General features: G+C 38.5%; 1 protein-coding gene across 3 annotated transcripts in view; it reads left to right on the forward strand.

Moving 5' to 3' along the window:
- The window catches only part of GNG2 (G protein subunit gamma 2), a 121,633-nt gene that overhangs the window by 23,753 nt on the left and 74,399 nt on the right, over positions 1-23,481 (forward strand). For 2 of the 3 annotated variants that reach the window (XM_045823482.1, XM_045823481.1), the window contains exon 2: positions 6,154-6,194. The gene's annotated coding sequence lies outside the window, so the exon portion shown is untranslated. The remainder of the gene's footprint in view (positions 1-6,153; positions 6,195-23,481) is intronic. The other variant, XM_045823483.1, reaches the window with a different exon arrangement.

Consider the following 23,481-nt stretch of genomic DNA (forward strand, 5'->3'; position numbering starts at 1 on the left):
ATGCAGAACCATTTGAAAAAAATTGAAAACTCTAAACAGGAAAAAATCTCATTTTGGAGGCTATCCTCAGAAAACCCAATTCATCCTTTGCTGTTTTTTTAATCTTATGCATGACGGTTGTGCATAGGGAACATTGCCATGTATAGGCATTAAAGACATTTCACTAACAGTTTTATTTTTTCTTTGGAAAAAAATGATATTGAACAGCCCCAAGATTTTCTTTATTTAAAATAATAAGAAAATTTAAATGTGCAAAGGTGGAAGGTCCTAAGCAAAAAAAAATTGTGCAACTTGTCTTTTACTATGTCTTAAAATAATTCTAAAATATAGTGTAAAAATAATATTCTAAGGCTTCTTACACAGGTGAACATGGTAGTTGAAAAACATGGGAGTCAGAATTTCTTGAGCAAGTTGCTTAAACATTGTATGCCTGTTCTATAACATGGGAAATTATGATGACAATACCTACTTCATGAAATTGTCAGGAGAAAATTATATAATGTATGTAGAATATTTCTTTAGCCTAGTGCCTGACCTATAGTAATTATTCAGATGGGTAGCTATTATTATAACAATTGTTATTGTCACCACAAGCTGGAGTAGAATATTTTTTATTCTATCCATGGGATTCTTACTGAATTTCTGCCAGAAATGATTACAGCCCAACATCAATCATAGATGCTCAAACTTGGGGTAAGGAATCACCTAAGGAAGCCTATTTCTATGGGATAGTCACATGTTGGTGTTCTAAGTAATTTACTTAAGTGTCAATCTCAGGCATATGCTGTTTGTTCAGTAATCCATGTGCTTACTCATAAATATTTCCAGCTTTCCTTCTCAACTCATGATAGACTTATGTTTCTCTGTCCACTTTAGTTAGGTGTCATCATGTATCTTGCACTGGCCAGTGAAATGTGAGCAGAAATGATATATGCCACTTTCCTGAAGAAGCTTATAAGAACCAGGGCATAAGCCCATCGCTTGGTGACGGGGAGTAGTTCAGCAGAGGAGGAAAGGGTGGCTGCTCTCTTAAGCCTGAGTCTTGGAATAAAGACAACACAGAGGCGATCTCTCCACTGACCTGTCAGGTAGTGAGAGGTACAAATAAGCTCTACTGTCTTGAGCCACTGAGATTTGGGCTGGGGGTGGAGTGGGGTGTGTGGTTTACTGCAGAATAACCTAGCCTCTCCTGACAGACACACTCAGGTTACCTCTTTAAACTCTAGAGAAAAAATGTTATTGGTAACAGTGCATAAAATGTGTAGCTGTTTGGAGATAGTAATTTTTAGGGACTATTTTCTGTGTGTTTGCATGCATATTATATGTTATATTATACATAAGCATCAGGAGACTTAGACTCTTAAGTTAAATAGATTTATATAAAAATTTCTAGTTAAATTTCTGGTAAAATAAGATGTATTTCCACTTCATACAGGGGAAATCAACATACCAAAATTACCAGCATCTTTTTTTGGAGGGAGTCAACTGTGATGCCAAAATCAGGACTCTGAATTCAAGGCTTGATGTGATCGATCAATCATTAAGTAATAGGTCTTCTCACTGAGAGCTTATTCAGAATGGTGTCTTATGAAGCAAAGGGTCCTTCTGAGAGTACGTGGGCTTTCATCTCCAGTAATAAAATAGACCTCCCTAACCCTCAGTGCAATGTTCCAGTTATACACAATGGTGTTTAGTAGATAGAAGGTCTTAAATAATCTGTATTAAGTAAATAAATGGAAGTAGTCCACAGTTCTCCAAATGTCTGGACACTTTCATGTCTGACTTTAAAAATAAATGTCTTTATTTAAAGACATTTAATGTCTTCTAAAGTTCATGTCTGAACTTTAAAAAATAAATGTCTTTATTTTGGACATTAGTTTGAAAAACATCTCAGTATTAAGACATTTATTCTTTTGTAACACTTTATGTGTGACCAACCATAGGCCCACAGATTTAGGCTATTTTATTTGATATTTTTTTACTCCTGATTTTATTTCAGCTGATTATTCCATTTGGGTCTCTAAAACTACATTATGAAATACTTTAATTATTTAAATTAGGAACAGATTAATTATCTCCGGCGTACAAACTCAAATTAATTTCATTATTAACTTGAGTTTTAAATTGATTAATCTTGGAGTGTTTAAGGAACCAAGTGAGGTGTTTTTTTTTTATCCTTAAGGAGAAGGGCATATTTGATTGTGATGAATGTCTCTTCATCACACCAATTATGCTAATAGAAGAAATTTGCAAGAAAACTTTGAAGAGATTTTATAAACCAGCCAGAAACCTGTGTGTCTGAGGTTTCTGGGGGAACAATCTGTGAGTCATTTTAAAAAACAAACACACTCATCATCACAGCGCATGTTGTTGCCATGGTAATTAGGCCTGTTGAGTTGGCTTGCTTATGTTCCTGTGAAGGGAAAAAGGGGAAAGAAACTGAGAATTCAGAGCTTTGACTATCAGCTTCAATTATTGCAAGGGAGAATATAGGGTGTTCTTGAAAATATTGGCACAGTCATCCTCAGAGGGAAGTGATGAAACTCTGGCATCCTGCCTTTGTTATTGAATGTAAGTTAGCCATATTAGTGTTGGATGTTGTGATTCACAGGTGGGAAAAGGACCATTTGGCATTCTCTTGAGAAGGGTTTTTTCTCTGATATATAATTACACCTAAGTCTCTAGGGTCTACCTGGTGAACTGTCTTGTATGCAAGTGCATAGGGCTTTAATGATCCTCTAAAAGGTGCAAAATGCCACTGGCATAACGTTATCGCAAATTTAAAGGATCCTCAGTGCATTATTCTAATATGGTTAGAGACCGGTTTTAGCGAGGCCCTTGTTTCAGATCTGATCCCCGAGTAGACCAGATATCTTTCCTGTATTTTATGGAGTAGATGTGAGTCCTTTTTCTTGGTCAGCCATCTTATAATGCAGGCCCCTAAGTTACAGAGGAGACCTGGAAGGTTATGTGAGCTCTGCCAAACCTTTCCCCTCTCCAGGGGAAAATGAAATCAACATCTCTGCTGATGGACAGTCAACAGTTATTGGGTCAGTGGAGGTGCTATTAGAGTGATTCGTTATGATTCTATACAGAGAACGAACAACACCCTTAAAGTAAATGTATGAGTTAGTGCACATACAAAACTGTTTTTAAGAATGTTTCTAAATTCACTTTAAGCAGGTCTGTGTATCCTCTTAAATGGGTAGATATACAGTAGTCCCCCATACCTGCACAGGATACATTTTAAGATGCGCCCCGCCCCCCCCCCCCCCAGTGGATGCCTGAACCATGGGTAGGACCATACCCTATATGTATTATGTAGGGTATGTATTTTCCTCAACTTACATACACTTTCACTTACTGCAAGCACTTTACGTGTTCTCTTTGACATATCTGAGTTGCCAGCATCACTACTCTTGCACTTTGGGGCCATTATTAAGTAAAATAAGAGTTACTTGAACACATGCCTTGGGATACCATGACAATCAATCTGGTAACTGAGAAGGCTAATAAGCAGCTAATGGGCAGATAGCATATACTGTGTGGAGACACTGGGCAAAGAGATGATTCTCATTCCAGACAGGATAGGAGATGGTGCGAGATTTTATCACGCTACTCAGAATGGCGTGTAATTTAAAACGTATGAGATGTTCATTTCTGGAATTTTCCATTCAATATTGTTGAACTATGTCTTACTATGGAAAGTGAAACCATGGATAAGGGGGAACTACTGTAATGCATTGAGCAGAGGTTTGTTTTTTTGTTTTTTTTTTTTTAGTATTCCTCAAGCAGATTTTAAAGCAGATTTTATTTAGAGTTAAACTACTTTCCCTTATTAAAACTATTTTTCAAAAGTTTTCAAATAAAGTGCCACAGGGTGTGACTAAGGGTCATACAAACTCAGAGAGTGTGTGTGTAATCTGTGCACTGGCATATGATGTAATAACTAGTTCTCATAACGGTAAGTTTCATTTTTTCTCCTGTGTGGAAAGAAGGCAAATGTTGCCCAGACTTCTGTGCTACCTTCATTTTCTTAACATTCGTAAACAAAGCTTACGTTTTTCTTCTGACAAAGTAATTCATGACAATTATTGAACCTTTGGAAAATGCTTAAACTGTAAAGCAAAAATAAGAATGAGCCTTTCCATTAATTAGGTTGCTAGTTGAATTGCTTGTAAGGAACCACATTGCACAGTGGCTGACAAGTGCTGGGAGTTATTCCTCTTTCGCATAACAATCCAGAGGTGGGTGGTCCAGGGCTGGTAAATAGCCCTGCTCTACAAGATCATCGAGGAACCCAGGCTTCTTATAGCACATTGTTCTGTTATTCCTCTCTTGTTTCCCTTGCTTTGTGGTGTAACATGGCTTGCCATAAGGAGCCTGCTATAACCAGCAAAAAGGGAGAGTGGTGAAAGGGAAAGGCATAACCCAGAGATGCAGGTATCACTTTTGCAGCCATTCCTTTGAAATTTGACCCATGGCCACATGCCTAGCAGCAAGGGAGGCTGGGAAAAGTAGTTATTTTTGGCATATATGTGGTATGTGCTACTTAGAATTCATTTATAAGCATGGAATAAGAAGAGAGCAGATATTAAGGCATATCTAGCAATTTCTACCACTTTAGAAATGTCACATGCAAAATATAGAAAATATATTAGAAAAATCATGTGTTTGTAAATATGTATATTAGAAAAATAGTTGAGGTCATGCTGTATATAAAATTTTATATTCTCTTTCATGTAACTTTATATCATGTGCATTTTTCCTCATTTAAATTTTTTTATTCATTGTTTTAAAGTTCCTTTATGTAGAGTTTCTCTGTTTTACTTAATATAAAAATATATAGATTGTGTTTGGTATCCAGGCTCTTTTTAACACATGGTAATAATTCTTTTTATACATTTTTGGATTTTACTTACTTATTTTTTAATAAAGTCAAAGGGGTGACATTACTAAGACAATAATTGAGAATATATTTGAAGGTCGTGATAAATACTGCCAAACTGCCCACCAGAGAGGCTCTGCTGATTCATGCTGTTGGCAGTAATGTATGGGTGCCGGCGCACCCTGGAACAGGCTTATGTTGCAAGTCCCACTAGTCATTGTTATCCCTACAGTTTGTTCTCTGAAAATAGATTGTTTTTGCTCTTGGCTTTTTTTTCTTTGCTGTCATTAATCATGATAATAGTTTTCTAATAACTTTGGCTCATTTGAAAACATATGATCCCTTAAATTCACCTGGGAATACAATTGGTTGCGTTGAGATTGAAGCATACAGGCTACTCTTCAGCAACAGGAGATCTCCAGAGACATTAATGTGGGTTTGGTCCTAGGACCTCATGTGAATGGGGTTTTCACGCTTAGCACTTTCAATGTGAGATACCTCTTCATTCTGAGATGCAACAGAATAATGGTAAAGCACTCCCTGAGGCAGAGGCAATTCCTTTGGAGCTGGGTGCTGGGTAGGTTTTCAGAAGTAGAGGAGCTTCTGAACATAGGAACTTTCTTAGATATGAACCAAACTCAGGCACAGTAGGCAAAATTAAGCCAAATCTGCTCAACATCCTCAGAGGTCGTTAGTGCCTTGGGGTACAGGTGTTTCTACTTTTAAACAGCCTGCAGAAGCTTTGGATGCTAAAGATGCTTTTGCAATCACTACCTTGTTCATCTACCCTCTTAAAGTGCTAGATACACACAAAGGGTACTCCAACTCTGCCCCTAACACCTGGAGAAAGAGCGTGCTCTGCCTCTGCCACTTTGGTCCTGCTGGGAGCAAATCGGGTGAGGGCAGGAGGGAAGCTCGTTCTTACTCATCTCACCGGTACACAGCCTCTGTCGCCGAGAACTCTGCTTCCCCTAGGGATTCCAAAACAACTTTGTGTTTTCATGTAGTCTGGCAGGCTAGGGATGTTCACAAAGAAAAGAACTCCTATTTGCACAGATATATTTGTTAAAAGGAAAAGAGTTAACAAAATGTCTGCTTCTTGGCTCAGAAATGTAAACCTGTTAGGTGTTCCTGCTCTTAGAGCCATTTGGCCATCAGCACCCAATCCCACTTACGGAAATATTCGTTTGCTTGTTCAGCTCTTACTTGTCATGTTATTTCTCCTTTTTCTAAACAACACATTCTCCTCTTTGCTCTTTTGACAGCCAGATCTGCCAGTGAGCCTCAGGCTTCGGGAACTAAAAAGGTAAGGATTCTGAAATATTTTCTTCTAGGATCTTCTTGAATCTCACCAGAACTTCAAAAGGAAAATACCTATCTTAAGTGATGCTATAGGTGAAAAAATGTAACATGTGATATTTATTTAACATTCATAGCATCTTTAGCAATATTGACACCCTTTGGGATTTCAGGGGGGAAAATGGCTCTCTTTGAAACCAGACTTCTCACCCAGGTTTCCCTGTTTTCTTCTAAAAGCCCGAGTTGGAGACCTTTGAGGTCGCTGCCTTAATGAACAAAATATATTTCTGTGGCACCAAACATGACCAATCGGGTGCAGCCGTGGAGGACATACCCTGGGAAACAGAGCCGTTAGCTAGGTCTGAGGTTAGATCAGAGAAGGGCAAACCCTGTTGTCAACAGATTGTAGGAGCCTTTCCAGCAGCAACAACAACACCTACAACAAAAGGTCAATTTAATGCTGGTGGGTTTCTTCTTGAAGAAGCTGAGCTGACTTTTGAAACTAGCTAAAGCCCTTTTCACCTGGCTGTAGATTTGAAAAGTCACCATATTGCTGAGACAGTTGATAGTGTGTGTGCTCTCCCCAGCTAAAACACAGTTTCCTCTAGTCGGTGACATGGATTGTCAACCTCCCTTTTAAAATTTAACTTTATTATGAAAAGTTGCAAGCATAGACCAAAATAGAGAGAATAATATAATGAACTTCCATATCCATTTAATTTTAACAATTTCCAACTCATGGCCAGTATAGTTTGATTTATACACCCACCTCCTTTCCTCTTTCCTCATTGGATGTTTGACAGTGGCTTGAATTTGGTTATTGAATCTTTAAATTTTTTATTTACATAATTATTCAGTGGCTACAGCAAAATGCTAATAAGAAATAAAACCTACTTATAAATGACTTTGTTTTCTGGGGCTAGTCATACATCCATTTATTCTTCCAGTAAACATTTAGTATTTACTAGTGCCAGAAACTTCTTAGGGTAAGAGAGCCAATTCCCCCCACCTCACATTTATGAAGCTCCCAAATTTGGACTTCTGGCATCTCCAGATGAGGCTACCTGTCGGAGATACACCGACAAAACAAAGAGATGACACTCATCGTGTCACTTTAATTGTTAGATGTCAACATTGGAAATGTGCCATGATTTTTAAAACCTGTTCTGATACTTTTGCACTTAAAATACTGTAAACTTAAAAACATAAAACACTTTTCCCAACTCTCTCGTGTACCTTCTTATTTTATCCTAAGTGTTTGTCTAATTATCTGCCTCCCTTTCAAGAATATAAGCTCTGAGAAAGCCTTGAGTCTCTAGCAAGGTGGCTGCACTTGTTACATATTTAATACCAACTGTTGAAGGAATGAACAAATGAGTGAATGCCAGATGCTGGGAATATGAAGATGAAAAATACGCAGGCCTCGTCCCAGAGTTGCTCAGTCTTGTGGGGAAGAGAGCCTTGCAAAAAGGAGCTCTCTGAGCAGAGTGCTCTGGGTGAGAGAGGAGAGGACTAACTTGGTGGGGAGTTTGGCAAGAGGCTTGATGATCAAGGGGCATTTATTTGAGCTGTGACATGAAGTGCCACCAGCCAAATAAAGCCAGAAAAGTTAGAGAAAGGCATTCTGGGAATAAGGAATCACATGTGAAAGTACACAAAGGGCCCAAAGAGCATGGTGGAACCTTCAGCAATTTACAGTGGTGACAGCACAGTTGGGATGTAGCAGTCTGAAGAGGTGTGGCTTGAGAAGCAGGCTGATGAAACGGGGTAGGACTCTAAGTGCCAGGTTCTAGTTTGGGTGGGAAGACAGAAAAGGGCACGTAACTCTCTTTAAAGGTAATTCCTTAGGCTACCTAGCACAGTATAAAAATGTGGAGAGAGACTATTGGAAAGGAGACCAGTAGAGATCTTGGGTTTGGAAATGGTGGGAGAACTGATGGAACTGCTGATTAAGGATGAGAAGTGAAGGGACAGCAGACATCTGGAATGACTGCCAGATTCCTCTTTTGGAAGATGATATGGGTTGTGATAACTGGGATACAAATGCAGGAAGAAAGGATTCAACTCTGTGGAGTGGCCACAGCCAGATAGTCTGCTTATAGTTGGGTACTGAGCAGGGGTTAACAGTTCAGACCCCACATCAGAATCTCCAGGGGAAAGTTTAAAAGCACTCATATGCAGGCCTTACCCAGACTAGCTGAATCAGAATCCCTGAGGGAGGGGCCTGGACATCTGCATTTTTTAAAAGCTTTCCAGGTATTTTAATATGCAGGCAGGGTTGAGAATCTCTAGTCTAGAGCTTATTAAACAAAAGACCTTTGTATGTCTGCTTTTAAGACCATGTATAGCCTTTGCTGCTCTATATTGAGGTTCTTTTGGAGTTCAGTACTTAATATCTTATAGGTGAGTATTGAGCCATACATTTGACCAAATTTTGCTAGTAATAAAGATATCATAATAATGTTTTATAAGTATTTGATATTCTTTGTCTGATACTTGGGTTGATTACTTTCATGCTAATAAATGTTCTTAAATGGTTTCAATTCAAGCAGAATTTCTCAATGGGGGCCGCAGGCATGTTGAATGGAACAGTTCCTCACTGTTCTCTTTGTTTTCCTGTCCTTGGCTCACAGAAGGCCAGAGGCATCTTCCAGTCATTGTGATACTCAGAGACACTGAGAACTCCTGTGTCCTAGTGTACAACTTTGAAGAGTTTATTTGGCATTTTCTACTCTCACCTAAAAGCACTTTTGCTTCTTGCAAAATTATTGGTTTCAGGTATGCTCCATGGTTCTTTCTGTAAGTGGTCTCTGTGCTAACAAACTAAGGAAAGAAACTAAATAAAGCAGATGTGTACAAGGAAGTATTGTTTTGTTCTGTTGGAGGGATTTTGAGCATATTTGCTCTTGTACTAAGTCTATTTTTTTAGGTCTATACAGGGAAGCAAATTAAACAGTAGGTAAGCAATGGTCAAATATTGGGGTTTAAAGCAAAATACTACTAAGGCATCATGAGAATTGAATAGCAACGATGATGAAGAATGTATTTATTTCCTACTGCTGCTGTAGCAAACTGTTGCAAACAGTGGTATAAAGCAAGACAAATTTATTACCTTACAGTTCTGCAGCTTCAATTCTGTGGGGATCTCTCTGGGCTAAAAGCAAAGTATCAACAGAGCTACGTTCCTCTGTGAAGGCTCTAGGGGAGAGTTCATTTTTTTTTTTGACTAATGCCTTGTGGAGTCTGCTTTCCCCCATCTTTAAAGCAAGCAACATTGCATTGCTGTGGCTTTCTACAACAATTACAATTCTAGTTCTGAACACATCCAGAAAAGGTTCTTTGATTTTAAGGACCCATATTATAAGATTTGGCACACCTGTATCATCTAGGATAATCTCCACTTCTCAAGGTCCTTAATTTAATCACATCTTCAAAGTCTCTTTATCTGTGTAAGGTTACAGGTTCTAGGGATTAGGACATGGACCTACTTGGAGGCTATTATCTGCCTACTCCAAAGTAATTAATTGTTTTAATGTCTCAGGTAGCAAAGGTTATCTAACATTTTACTAAGAAGTTTCAGGGTTCCCAAATTGATGATGCAAGTTCTTGTCTTGATTCTGCCAATCCTGTCTTCTAGATACAGGCGCTGAAGGCTTTTGGTCTTCTTGGAGTGTTTGGCTTTGGATAAAGTGGACAGATTCAAGTCCAAGGGCTCCTTTCTTGGCCAGACTTTCTGGTACTATGGGTGTGGCCTCTAGAGAGTGTGCTGCTTTTGACATTTTTCCAACCCTGACAAGTTTGCCTGCAGTGTGCAGGTTCCAAAGTCTTTGAATAGCAGCAAAGAAATGGGAGATTTTTATTTCGTGCTGTTATGTCTGCCTGTCATACTTTATTTATGAGGCTCTAAAATGTGGAAACTGAAGGGAAATAATAACATCATAATTCAGAGCCTCACTGTAGTGGTATTTACTATAGCTAACTTCTAGGTGTGGTTTAATCCCCCACAAGAAGCTTGAGCACCATCCGTCATGGAGGTAAGATCTGGGTTTCTGACCACGAGGGTAGGCCTTGGGTAGAGTTGTGAACTGTTTGGATATCCTCCCCAATCCCTTTCTGGGCTCCTTCTTGGTGGGACTCCCAGTCTTGTTTTCATTTTCAGAACAGCCTCATTTCAGCTTTGAACCTCAGTTTTGTTTTGTTTTGTTTTGTGAATCAAACAAGTTCTGGCAGAAATGAAAGGTGGTCAAGTCATGATGCTGTCATTTAAACTGATTATTTTATTCTTTTCCAAAGAGAAATTAGAGAGTAAATAAAAATAAGAGATCCAAAGGACTGTTCTAGGTGCAGGGTTTCTTTGGGAACAATAGAAAGGTCTGGGAACCAGATGGAGGGGATGACCGCAGACATCGTGAAGGTGCTGAATGCTTTGAATGGAGCACTTTGAAATGGTGAATGGTTCATTTTATGCTATGTGAATTTTCCTCAAATAAAACAAGTGTCGATTGGACTTCAAGAGATTTTTTTTTTTAAGGCTGCTTCTCATCCTAAGTTCTGGAAGAAGTTTGAATCCATTTCAATACCCTTACGTTAGGTTTCTAGATCAAAATTGTTGTTCTATCCTGTCCCATTATTGGGAGAAGGTATTTAGACCTGAAAGTGTCTGCAAAGCAGAACTAATGAGAACAGTCTCTAGGAGGTGAAAGAGGAACACCTCTGTGTTGGCCAACGTGCCTCCCTCGGTTGGAGCATCATCCCATAGTGATGGCTGCAGGTTTGATTCCTGGTCAGAGAACACACCTAGGTTGCAGGTTCGGTCCCCGGTTGGGGTACATAGGAGAGGCAACTGATCAATGTTTTTCACATTGCTGTTGCTCTCCCTCTCTCTCTCCCTCCCTTCCCTTCTCTCTAGAATCAATAAGCATGTCCATGGGTGAAGATTTAAAAAAAAGGGAGCATCTCTGAGAATTAAGACACTATTAAGATGTATAGTTTTTGTTACTGAATTATAGGCTGGCCTGTACTTTGCATAGTTGATCACAATAAAAATTTGTGTTTTTTTAAGTGTAACAATTTAAAACACTGGACTTTCTTTCACCTATCATGGGATAGAAGTTGTATCAACAAAGCTGGAAAGTTTTTCAATACCCTATAGTAGCAGACTGTAATTGGATATGATAAATGGAAAGATGTAGCAACTTTAGTAAAATGTGGGCATAGGAACAAATTTCACATAAATGTCTTTTACTGAAATATCTCCTTGGATAGCCTCAAGAGCTGTCACCTCATCAGAGTCTGCTGGCACCTGTCTAAGGGGTGACTCCATAGGGTCTCTATACACAAGCTTTGGCTTAGTGATGAAACGTTAAAGTTTTTAATTCCTTTTAGATTCAGAGACAACGATTTTGACCTTCTACAGAGAGGTAACTAGGCAACCAGTATAGCACTTAACCAGTGCATAGCATCCAAAGTTCATAGCTATTACATCATTTTAAAAAAATACTATTTAAATCTCTCTTTTAGCCTTGGCATATGCCACCATGTAACCTTTAATTTCTTAGAAAATATCATGCAAACCCCCAGCTCTAAAATAGAATGGCTTCTAGAAGCCCACCGTCCTCTGACATTTGGAAGGAAGTGTGCCTGCAAGAACAGTGGTGATAGAGTTGAGAGGTCGCCACATGCACTGTGCTTTATAACTGGGAGTTTAAAAAGTAGGTTTCATTTTTTGTAGGTGAACGTGTACGAGTTTAAAACCATCTCCTCTGCAGGTGGTAGTGAGCATTCCTCACAAAGCGACCGATGGAAATATACATTCGCAGAGGGGAGAGGTGGCTTTCACGCTAGCCCACTTTTCACTAGATCCAGCTTTTTACTTTGCTGGATTGGCGGTAACTAGAAGTACCTAGAATGATCGACAGACAAGAATGCATTGAAAGCGTTTGATGTGTCAGACACTACATTGGGTATATACCATATTCCTTTTCTGTGATAACCATGCTTTTAGTTTTTTCAATTTTTTTATTATGCAAGGAATTTATGTGTACGTTTTTAAAAATTCAACTGGTAGACATGGGATGACATGAAAACCAGAAGTTTCTTTCCAAACACCAACTTCTAGCCCCACTCCCTAGAGGTAAACACTATTATTAGTTCCTGTGTGTTCCAGAAATTTTTATTTACTTGTCAGTCTGTATTGAAAAAGTGACCATGATAAGCACCATTAAACCACCTGTTCCTAAGCTTTTTTTCTAGACTATATATTTAAATTTTGAGATACTACTTGATACTTCTTTTTGAAATGCCCCTTTTAAAACCAAAAAAAAATGTTAGAACCAAAGTGATGCCACTAGAGGGATGGTGGCAGAGAGAACTATCACTGGAAAATGTCAATGTGTCATTTTAGCCTCCGTATAATTTGCATGCAGAACTTAGGAATAAACCTTAAGGTAGTTCATTGTAATTTTCAAAGTCATCTGGTGCACATTATCTCCGTTTATCCTTTTGATGACCCCGTGACGCAGGGATTGTTTACTTATTTTACGAAGGAGGAAGCTGTGGTTCCCAGGGGTTAAGTAACTTGCCCACGAACACAGCTGAAGAGTGACAGGATCACTTCTAGAACACGAGCCCCTTCCAAGATTTGCTCCTGAACCAGACCACACTGGCAGCTGTGGGGAAGGGTGAGGGGCAGAAACACCTCTGCAGCTCCAGCAGTGATAAGCTGTGAGGTAAAGGGGGGGCTGCTGGGCTTGCAGCCCCCAGATGGGTCATGAAGTTGTTCTGATTCTGTCCCTTGGGCAGATAGATTATTTAATGAAGTACATACACATTGGCGGGGTGGTGGGGGGTGCTGGCTCGCTCCTCACAGTTTCCCCACTAGCTATGTCTATTCTGTTTTGTTTGTTTGGGTAATACCGGCCACAGGGGTGGGGGCTTGACCCAAGCTGGTATTTCAAACCCAGACCACAGGAGTTGGTTCAAAGGGTAGACATGCAACCCAGCAGGGGCTGACAACTTCTTCTGCTGGAATTTTCCAGCTCAAGTTGAGGAAGAGAGGTCCCAAGGTGGTAAGAATCACGTAAGGCCATGTTTCAGTCTGTGGAGAGAATGAAGTCCAGTGTGCAGAGGGGAAGCAAAAGAGAGAGAGACAGACAGACAGGGACAGATGGATCAAGGTGAAGGAGAGAGCAAAATAACACTTGGAGACCATGAATCCAGGTGATGTGAGACAATTCATTTCCATTTTTTGCCTAAGTTAATTTAAATTGCTACCGAAAGAGTCCTGACTGGTATCTGCAGGCCTTTGTTTCTTCATCTATAAAATGGGGGCTATACTATTTGTCCTGACTATATCTGAGCAACAGTAGTCCCCGCCTATCCACAGAGGATATGTTTAAAGACCCCCAGTGGTGCCTGAAACCTTGGATAGTACTAAAGCCTGTACACAAGGTCTGCCCAGAAGGTATCCAGCCATGTAATATGAAAAGTAGAGACATTTTTTAAAGAAGATACAAGGTACAAGAAATACCGTACAAGGACAATGATGCCTCAGTCCCCTCTAAAGTAGGCACCTTGGGACCTCACACAGTTCTCCCAATCTCCATCAGCTTCCCTGTCATGTTTTCCTGAATCTCACTGATGGTCTCAAAGGTGACTTAGTATTGGGAAAAGCCAGGAGTTACAGGGCACCAAATCTGGGTTGTTGAGGGGGCGGAGTCACCTGGGTGATTTGATGTTTTACCAAAAAACTCTGCATCAGATGTGATGTATGAGTGAGCGAGTTGTTGTAATGAAGCTGTCAATCACCAGTTGCCCGTAGCTGCAGCATTCTGAATCATCCAAATAGTTTCCGTGGAAGAATGTTGAAGCTTAACGCAAAATTTAATGCAGATTCATTGCTCTAGTCTCTCATTTTGAATGCGATGGCCACACAGTACACATGCTCACTCAATGGCATCTACCGCCCCACTGACTAGTACAGTGAAGTCATCATTGTTCACACATGCACATTCCAGTCCACTCTCCTTGGCTGCCAGGTTATATCAATGTTACACAAACTGTTTTCGTTGTATTAACAATGGCTGGCTTTTTCCAGACATACCTCATATACTGTTTTTTCTATATATACAATAAAGTTTAATTTATGAATTAGGCACAGTAAGAGATTAACAATAACAACTAATAATAAAATAGAACAATTTTAGCAATATACTATAATAAAAGTTATGTGAATGTAGTTTCTCAAAATATCTTTATGTACTGCACTCACCCTTCTTCATGTGATGCTGTGAGGTGATACAAGGCCCACATGAAGAGGTGAATGACACAAGCATTGTGACATAGTGCTAGGCTATTGTAAGGGTTCCTTGAACGCAAACCCTGTGATACCATGACTGTCGATCTGATAACTGAGAGAGCAACTAAGTGACTAAGGGGTGGGCAGCGGGTACAGGGAGGATACACTGGACAAAGGGATGGCTCATGTTCTGGGTGGGATGGAGCTGGATGGCATGAGATTTCATCATGTTACTCAGAACAGTATGCAATTTAAAATTTATGAATTGTTTATTTCTGGAATTTTCCATTTAATGTTTTTAGACCTGCAATTGATTGGGGGTAACTGAAACTATGGAAAGCAAAACCGTGGATAAAGGGGGGCTGCTGTACTGTAAAGATCAGTTGAGATAATGAATAGGAAAGCTCTTCCTAACTGTAAAATGCTGTCTAAATACAGGATGGTATTATTCATTGATACATTGCATTGAGTTAGGAAAAGTTGAAAGAATGAAATAAAGAAAATAAGGAGAGCTTTGTAAGAGCCATCTGGTGTTATGAAGAATTAAATGGAAGCTGCCAGAATTCTCCAGATATTCATTTGATTTCAAATACTCTTAAGTTCGCACAGATACTCTTAATGAATACAAGGATAGCTCTTACCTCACTGGTTCCAGTTAATTCAATGAATTACTCATTTCTACATGTGGCCCTAATGTATGGCAAACACACATACATGCACACACACAAAAACAGAAATAAACAAATCACCATATTAATATTTCAATATTTTTTAAAATTTTTAAAAAAGATTTTATTTACTTATTTTTAGAGAGGGAAGGGAGGGAAATGGAGAGAGAGAGAGAGAAACATCAATGTGTGGTTGCTGGGGGTTATGGCCTGCAACCCAGGCATGTACCCTGGCTGGGAATCGAACTTGGGACACTTTGGTTCCCAGCCCGCACTCAATCCACTGAGCTATGCCAGCCAGGGCTAATATTTCAATATTTTAACTTTTTCACTTAAAACAGCTTTATGGAGTCATACTAAATGACATTTCAGAGAAAAATCATCAAAAGAAATCAACCTTAAAGTAGCTATTGTAGTTATACTTCATTTGGGAATGATATAGCTGGGGTGATTCTGGAGAGGGGAGGTTATTTACTTTAGGCTTAGATGGGACCAAGATTGATTTTTTCTCTCCCAGGAGTTATATCTTTGATATAAGTTCTCAGTAATCACAGCCTTCTTGAGATTATAGTGTATGTGTGACCCAGGATGCCTTCACTTTCACAGCATTTGTTACTATGTTTGAAACTCCTCTCAGTGAGGGAAAACAGAGGGTACCTGTGAAATCTGCTCTCTCTCTCTCGTATTTGCTGTTTAGACCATTTTTGTGGTAGCAAACCTGTCTTTCTTCATATTTGATAGTAGCACTCCAAAAGTGGTTTAAAGTCTCAAACTAAGTAGAATAGCATATGCAAAAGTTGGAAGGCGCCATGGAAATATGATCTGTGAACATAAGGCAACATGATATAGCAACCTGAAGCTGTTTTACATCCCTTACATTTTAAAATCTGAGAAATGAGAAATGTATCCACTATCTTTACTGTTCTTGTAAATCTATGTGAATCTGCCCTTGCCTTACACAGTGGCCAGTGCAGTGAGAGTGAGTCAGTATGTTTGGCCACACGTCACCTGACTGCTGTGCACCTTTGCCTGGGTGTGACATCAACTCTGTGAATGTCAGTGTTTTCCTGTCAACTGAGGACTTGGAATAAGTTCATTTTTCTGAGTAGCACTCAGATGTCAGCTGTGTTGGAAACAATTGACAACCTCAAATTGATTAATTTTAGCAGAGCTTAATAAAGAGAATATTTACAAGCACATGGGGAGAGTATAGGGAACGTGCAAGGGGGATTGCATGCCTGTAGGGCTCCTTTACTGCCTGTTGGCCTAAAGGGAGGAGGAGGACTGGGATAAGAGGACTCCTGAGTGGAGCTGCGGCCCCCAGGAAACGGGCTAGCCAGACTGTAATGACATGGCAGACAGGGGTCCTAGGAAACAAATACCCTGAAATGATTCTCCTCCCTCCCTCTGATCTGCCTGTGTTTCCCAGTGACCAAAGCCAACGGGAAGACAAAGAACAAATTAGCCTTGTTGCGGAGTCCATGCAGTTTAGTCTTCTGGGGCACAGCTGGGCAGAGCAGAATGAGGGATGAATCAGGAAGGGCAAGTGAAACATACAATATCCAACACAGTCAGCCTTCATTGTTAGTGTTTTTTTTTTTTGAAAGAAATAACACTCTTCCCCGCCTCCGCCAAAATCTAGCTATCTTACAAAAAGAAATTGATTCAACTAACTTTTACTTTTTAATTAATTTTGCTTAATCCAAGTCATAGTTCAACTTCAAATGGGCCTCAGTACAGTGGTAGCATTGGGTGAAGTTCAGTTGTTTGTGTGGTGAAAGATGATCTGGAGGAGAAAACCACCCTCATGTTTGTCCTATTTAGAGACGGGCTGACAACCTCAACTTAAAATTCAGGTTTGGCAAAAGGGGCAGCAAAATGTAGGTAGCAACTCCGAACAGTCTGCATTCTTGGGTCTCCATATTCTAAGGAGTGACTATTGTACAATGCCCAGCCAGTGGGCTAAATGGCCAACTTTTGTTTTGTGCAGCTTGCCTTTCATCTCAAAACTATTTTCAGTCCTTTGACCCAAGGACCAGGGTTATTTGCCTTGACCTCATCCAGATTAACACTCTGACCCACTGAAAATGAATAAATCAACTGAATCAAATAAATCCCCACTATTGGAGAGGTATTTGTGGCAGCGTATGATGACAGACAAAAGCAAACAAATTTGGAATGCCACACCCTAGAGCATAAACCTCTTCTATGGACCAGAAAATTCCTTGACTTTGGAAATTCTGGGATGCAGGGATCTCAGAAAAAAGAGTCGGGTCTGTAATAGGAATAGTGAAAGGCAGTGTGGTGCGGTGAGAAGCACATGGATTTGGTTAAGAAGAAGAGATCTCAGCTTCATACTGACTGCAGTCACCTTGGCAAATTACTGAACTCTCTTGTTCTCAGGTTTCCTCATGTGCAAAATAATAATTTGAATTGTTGTAAAATTAATTGAAACCTTGTATGCAGAATGAAGGCACTATTTTCTGCACAGTGGTCATTCAAATACTTTGGGGGGGTGTACTCACTTTTTAAGTAATACTGATTCTTAACAGCTTTATTGAGGTGTAATTTACATGAGATGTAATTGGCATACAATACATGACACATATTCAAAGTTGATGTATTTGACTGCACAAATCCATAAAACTATTGCCACAGTCAAGGTAATGAACATACCCATCCACAGTTTCCTCCTCCCCGGTAGCAATATCTCCTTCCCAACCTCATATTCAGGTCACCACTGACCTGCTTTGTCACTCTAGAGGAGTTTTTATCTTCTAGAATTTCATATAGATGCAGTTATATATTATAATATAAAATTCTAGAGGAAAATGGCTTCTTTTGCTCAGCATAATTACATGGAAATACATTCACGTTGCATGTATCAGTAGTTTGTCACTGAATAGTTAGCTGTCTGTTGGATTGGTGTACCACAATGTATCTGCTCACTTGTTAGAAGAAATTGCTCAATTATGTTTTAATTCTGTTTCCATTCTTCTTCTCTTATCAAGAGTATGAGAAAAAAGTTTCACATATTTCATGTTACCACTGACATTCCTGTTAACACCCTCCAGGAGTAGCACAATTTGCAAGAATTGGATATAAATGCACATATAACAATAATTGTGTTCATTAACCCCTGGTTTAAGTTGAGTTCTGAACTGGTTTAGTTCCTTCTGCTTCCTAGGCTTTCTTTCATTCTTTACCATAAATAAGCAACCTGGAAGAAATAACTCAAATACACATCAACTAATGAGTTTATGAAATTATGGCATATCTCTACAATAAAATATCATTTGCCATAAAAAGGAATGGAATACTGATTCATGCTTGCAACATGGATGAACCTTGAAAAGATTATACTAAGTGAAAGAGACCAGACACAACAGGCCACATGTTATATGGCTTGATTTCTTGAAATGTCCAGAGTAGGCAAATCCATAAAGACAGAAAGTAGATCAGTGGTTGCAGGGGTTGCGGAGGAGAGAGAAGTGGTTAGTGACTACTAATGGGTGTGGGTTTTCTCTTTGGGGTGATGAAAATGTTCTGGAATTTGATAGTGGTGATAAATACACAACTCTGTAAATGTTCTAAAAATCACTCAATTGTATACTTTAAAGAGTGAATTTTATAGTGTGTGTAGTATATTTCAATAGGCTGTTTATTTCTGAGAGAGAGACAGAGAGGGAGGGAGAGAGAGAGAGAGAGGCAGAAAAACATCGATTGGTTGCCCCCAACTGGGTAATGAACCCGCAACTCAGGCATACGTCCTGACTCAGAATTGAATTAGCAACATTTTGGTTCGCAGGATGATGCCCAGCCAACTGAGCCACACCGGTCAGGGCAAGAGGGGGCGGGCTGTTACTTTTAAAAAGCAATCTATGAAATGTTGTTTGGATAAAAACATCAAGAGGAGCAATTAATCTAATTTCTCTCTTTTTTGTTTGCTGAAGGGAACACTTACAGCTGTTTACTTCATTGATCCAGGTCTTGGTCACAAATTGGAACTTGCCAACATTAGGAAGCAAAAAGGTCACGTCTGCAATACGTCATATTTTGGGAGGTAGTTCAGTCTCATGTTGTTTTGGTTTTCTTGAGACAGCAAAGGGCCTGCAGCTACCTTGATGTTTTTGTCTTTTCCTTTCCTTTTAAAAACAACATGCATTCAAATTGTCTAATCACCCCTTCCTCTAGCCTGAGTTAGTTAAACTAGATACAGGATATCCTGTCAGTAAAGCATCTTAGCTAAATCACATTATTTACCAAATGCTTAGCGGCAGCAGATAGAATAAGTAGAAGTCCAAATACTCAAAATAATCCTTGGAAAGGAAAAGAAGCCAGTAGCTCAGAATTAGTAGTGTTTTCGAGCAGCTGTGGAGGGTGGGAATGAGGACAGACTTCCTCCCTTTCTAATTGTCTTCCTTCACCTGGTGAAACACCGCCTTATTTAGAAGGCTTCTAGCCGTTCAAGTGCTGTGAATCAGGACCTGCATTGTCACATCTGGAAATAGAGCTCTGCCTGGTATCTTCCCAAGAAATCAGTGTTTCCTGGGGTCTCATGTTTTGTCATTGAGAAAAAGGCTGTTTGCCCTGCTCTTATGCATTTTACTAGCCAGAGTTTGAATTTTGATGTCATTTAATTTGAAGCATAAAGTGAATGAAGGGTATTAGCCTAGAGTGAAAGCAAAACCCATGTAATGGTACTCAGAAATGTTACCTTTGATTTTGCTATGACTTTGCAAATAAAGCTTTCCTAAGATGACTTGAAAATTTTTATGTCAGTATGAGTGTTTATCTTTCATTTTCTGTTATAGTCTCTCTAGCTCCTGGTGCAATAAAAAAAATGCATAAGAGAACTTTATGTTTTATCCTGGCCCTGGAAGAACATGGCTCCCAGGGACATGCCTCTGAGTATTACTCTAGAAATATATATTCATTTATACATTAAGCATCCACAATGCAGCATATACCTGAAAGATGGCTAAGTGGCTTCTCTTGTAATAGGATGAGCTTTGTAGGCATGAGCCGACATTGACCTAGATTCTTTCTGTGTGTATGCACATGTGTGTGCATGTGTGAAGTATGCTGTACATTAACAGTATACATGCATGTACACACATGCACACACTTAAAGACTATTAATTAGATCAACACACATATATTCCTTGTCTTTCCTCCTAGCTTTATTGATCAGTATGACTTAAAAATTATTTTTAATTAATTTTGTGTTTAAGTATAGTTGGTATACAATTTTATATTAGTTTGGTTATATTCGTTTCACATGTAAAATATAGCGATTCAACATTTTTATAACTTACAATGTGATCACCCCACTGCTTCTAGCACTCATTTGTTGCCACGTAAACTTATCCCAGTATTATTGACTATGTTCCCCTTCCCCTTTTCACCTGTCAGTTCATGAATAAAGAAGATTTTATATGTGTATATATAAGATTTCATTCTTTATATATATAAAAGAATAAAAAACAATGAAAAAGAATGAAATCTTGCCATTTGCAACAACATGGTCTCATGCTGAGTTAACTGTCAAAGACAAACACTGTATGGTTTCACTTATATGTGTAATCTAAAAACAAAACAAGCAAGCAAAACAAAAACAGACTCGTAGAAACAATGGTCAGATCACTTTTAGAGACTCCTGTTTGCCTTCCCCCAACCCTTCCTCCTTTCTTCCCCTTCCCAGAAAGGAGACTTATTATTTGTCATTCTCCTGCTTTTCCTTATATTGTTTAATGTGGCCTGTTTTTGAAATGGAATCATGCTTTGTCTCTGGTTTGAATTTTTACCCAACATTATGTTTGGAGATTCATCCAGGTGAATGTGTATAGTTACAGGTCTCTCATCTTCACCGTTGCCTAGTGTTAATCAGTGCATCAGTATTGTTCTTTCACCGTATGAAATGTAGCATCCTTTACCATTCCATCCATTTGTGGCATTCAGGTTGCTTCCAGCTTTTTGATCTCATGACAGTGCTGCTCTGATAGTGGTGTACATGTCTCCTATTCCTCATCCAGGAAGTTTCTAGGACTTATACTTTGGAGTTCAGTTGCAAGATCATTAAACATGTATTGTTCAACTTCATTCAGTGATTGCACCAATCGACTGTTCGTTAGCAGTGTAAAAGTGGTGCTGTTACTCCACTTGGCAACAGTGTTCTCTGACTTTTCACTTTTTCTTGTCAGTAATGTTCTCTGAATTTCAGTTTTGTTGCAGCTATGTTATGAAATTCCTTTTGTAAATAACAAAAATTGGTTTGATTTTTTTTAAACTATATTAATGACAGAGACCAGGAAAGGAGTTTGTGTTTGTTTACTACATTTGATAAAGTTAGAGGGACCACTGCTGTAGATTGTGCCCCTAGATACATGTTTCCAATAATATCCACACTGATCATCTCATTTCTTTTCTATTTAAAAAAATTTTAATTTATTAAACATTTTAATTTGCAAGCTTTTAAACAAGTAAAACAGTACAAAGATGTATGAAGAAGTTTATTCCCATTTTTTCCTTATCTCTTCCCTCCCCCAGGTAACTAGTATTAATGCCCTGGGGTATATCATTCTACTTTTTTATGCTCATAAATATGTAATAAACATATTACATAAACTTATGAGATTGCCATTTTATTAGCTCCAAAGCACTTGAATATCATCCATTTTGTATAGTTCAGTCACACACATACAACAGTTTCTTATAGTTCAATAACACATGCGTGCACATTGTGTCCTTGAGGATTTTTTTCAAATATAAACATTTCCATGCAGTTGTGTCTCACATGCAAATGTCACAGACATTTATGCAGCTCATAGGTGTGACTGTGACTGACTCACATTCATGATTGTATAGTGCCCACTCCACGGTCCCCTATGGAGAGAAATGAACATGGTTTTCCTTGGATGTGGTTTTGTTTTGTCTAATTAACCTGTCCCTACTACCTGTGCTTCACTCTGGTTGACTCCCAAAAGCAAGGGGGTGGGGGGTACGGGTGAGGGGTTATTGAGTCAAAGACACATGCATCTTAAATTTTAAAGTATGTTGCAAGATTTCTTTCCAAAAAGAATTGTACCATTTCAGGGTTTCATTAGCAAGTATGAGACTACATATTTTCTGTATTCCAGTCATTCTGGTATTACTTCTCTGCTGGGTAAAGAATGATATCCTATTTTAAATTATATTTCCTTGAATTTTAGTGAGGGGAACATATTTTCATATGCATTTTTATTGCCCTTTTGTATTTCTTCTCTGAGTTGTTATCCTTTTCTCATTTTTCTAACATTATTTGGCTTTCTCCTCATTTTCCAGGGAGCTCTTAAGTTTATTAGTGATAGTTGTGCAGTTACTGAATATTAATTCCCAGTCTATCATTTGTATTTGATTTTGTTTATATTATCTTTTGCCATACACAAATTATGTTTAATCGTATGTATCAATACTTTCATTTATGGCTTCTTATTTTTCTTATGAAGGTTTTCTCATCCATTGTAATAAAAACATCCTCCTAACTCTTCTTCTAATTTTTTTATTGACTTATTCCTAGCTACATATTAAACTCATGTATTTATATAGGTGTAAGGTATGAATATAACCTTATGTTGTTTCAAATGTACAGCCAGTCCGATGAATCTACTTACTTTAAAAACCTTCTTTTATCTACTGAATTGGAATGTGATGTTATTCATATATGGCTTCACATATACTTCTGTCAATTTCTGTGCTTTGTGTTATATTTCCTGGATCTGTTTTCTATTCCTGCATCTATATAATACCATCTAGGTTATAATAGTTTTATTTTCGGTTTTAATATGCAGGGTGGGCAAAATTAGGTTTACAGTTATTCCCAGTCAATACAAGAGTTAACAAATAATAATACAAGAATAAATAAACTCTGTGTTTTGCATACTCACAACTGTAAATCTATTCTTACCCCTGTATAGAAAGTCAGCTGAATCATATTTCATTCTTCTTTTTAATATTGCTTAGTATCATTTGGCATTTGTTTCCATATAAACTGTAAATTTAGTTTGTTATTGTCCATAAAGGGGGAAACAACCATTGAAGAATCCGATTAAAATGGCATTAAAGTCATATATTAATTTGAAAAGGATCACCTTTTTTATATTCAGTTTTTTCCCATCCAGGAAACATGTTTCTCTGTTGAAGTCTTATTTTATATCTTTTAAAAATATTTTACAGTGGCTTTCAAAGAGAGACTGTAGCATTCATTTAAAATGTATTCCTCAGTATATAAGAATTTTTGTGTCTGTGGGAAATGGAAATTTTATTAAATGCCTGGCTATAAGATAAATAGG

This window comes from Phyllostomus hastatus, unplaced genomic scaffold (assembly GCF_019186645.2).
Source record: "Phyllostomus hastatus isolate PE091 unplaced genomic scaffold, TTU_PhHast_1.1 phas_scaffold_501, whole genome shotgun sequence".
Classification (NCBI taxonomy): domain Eukaryota; kingdom Metazoa; phylum Chordata; class Mammalia; order Chiroptera; family Phyllostomidae; genus Phyllostomus; species Phyllostomus hastatus.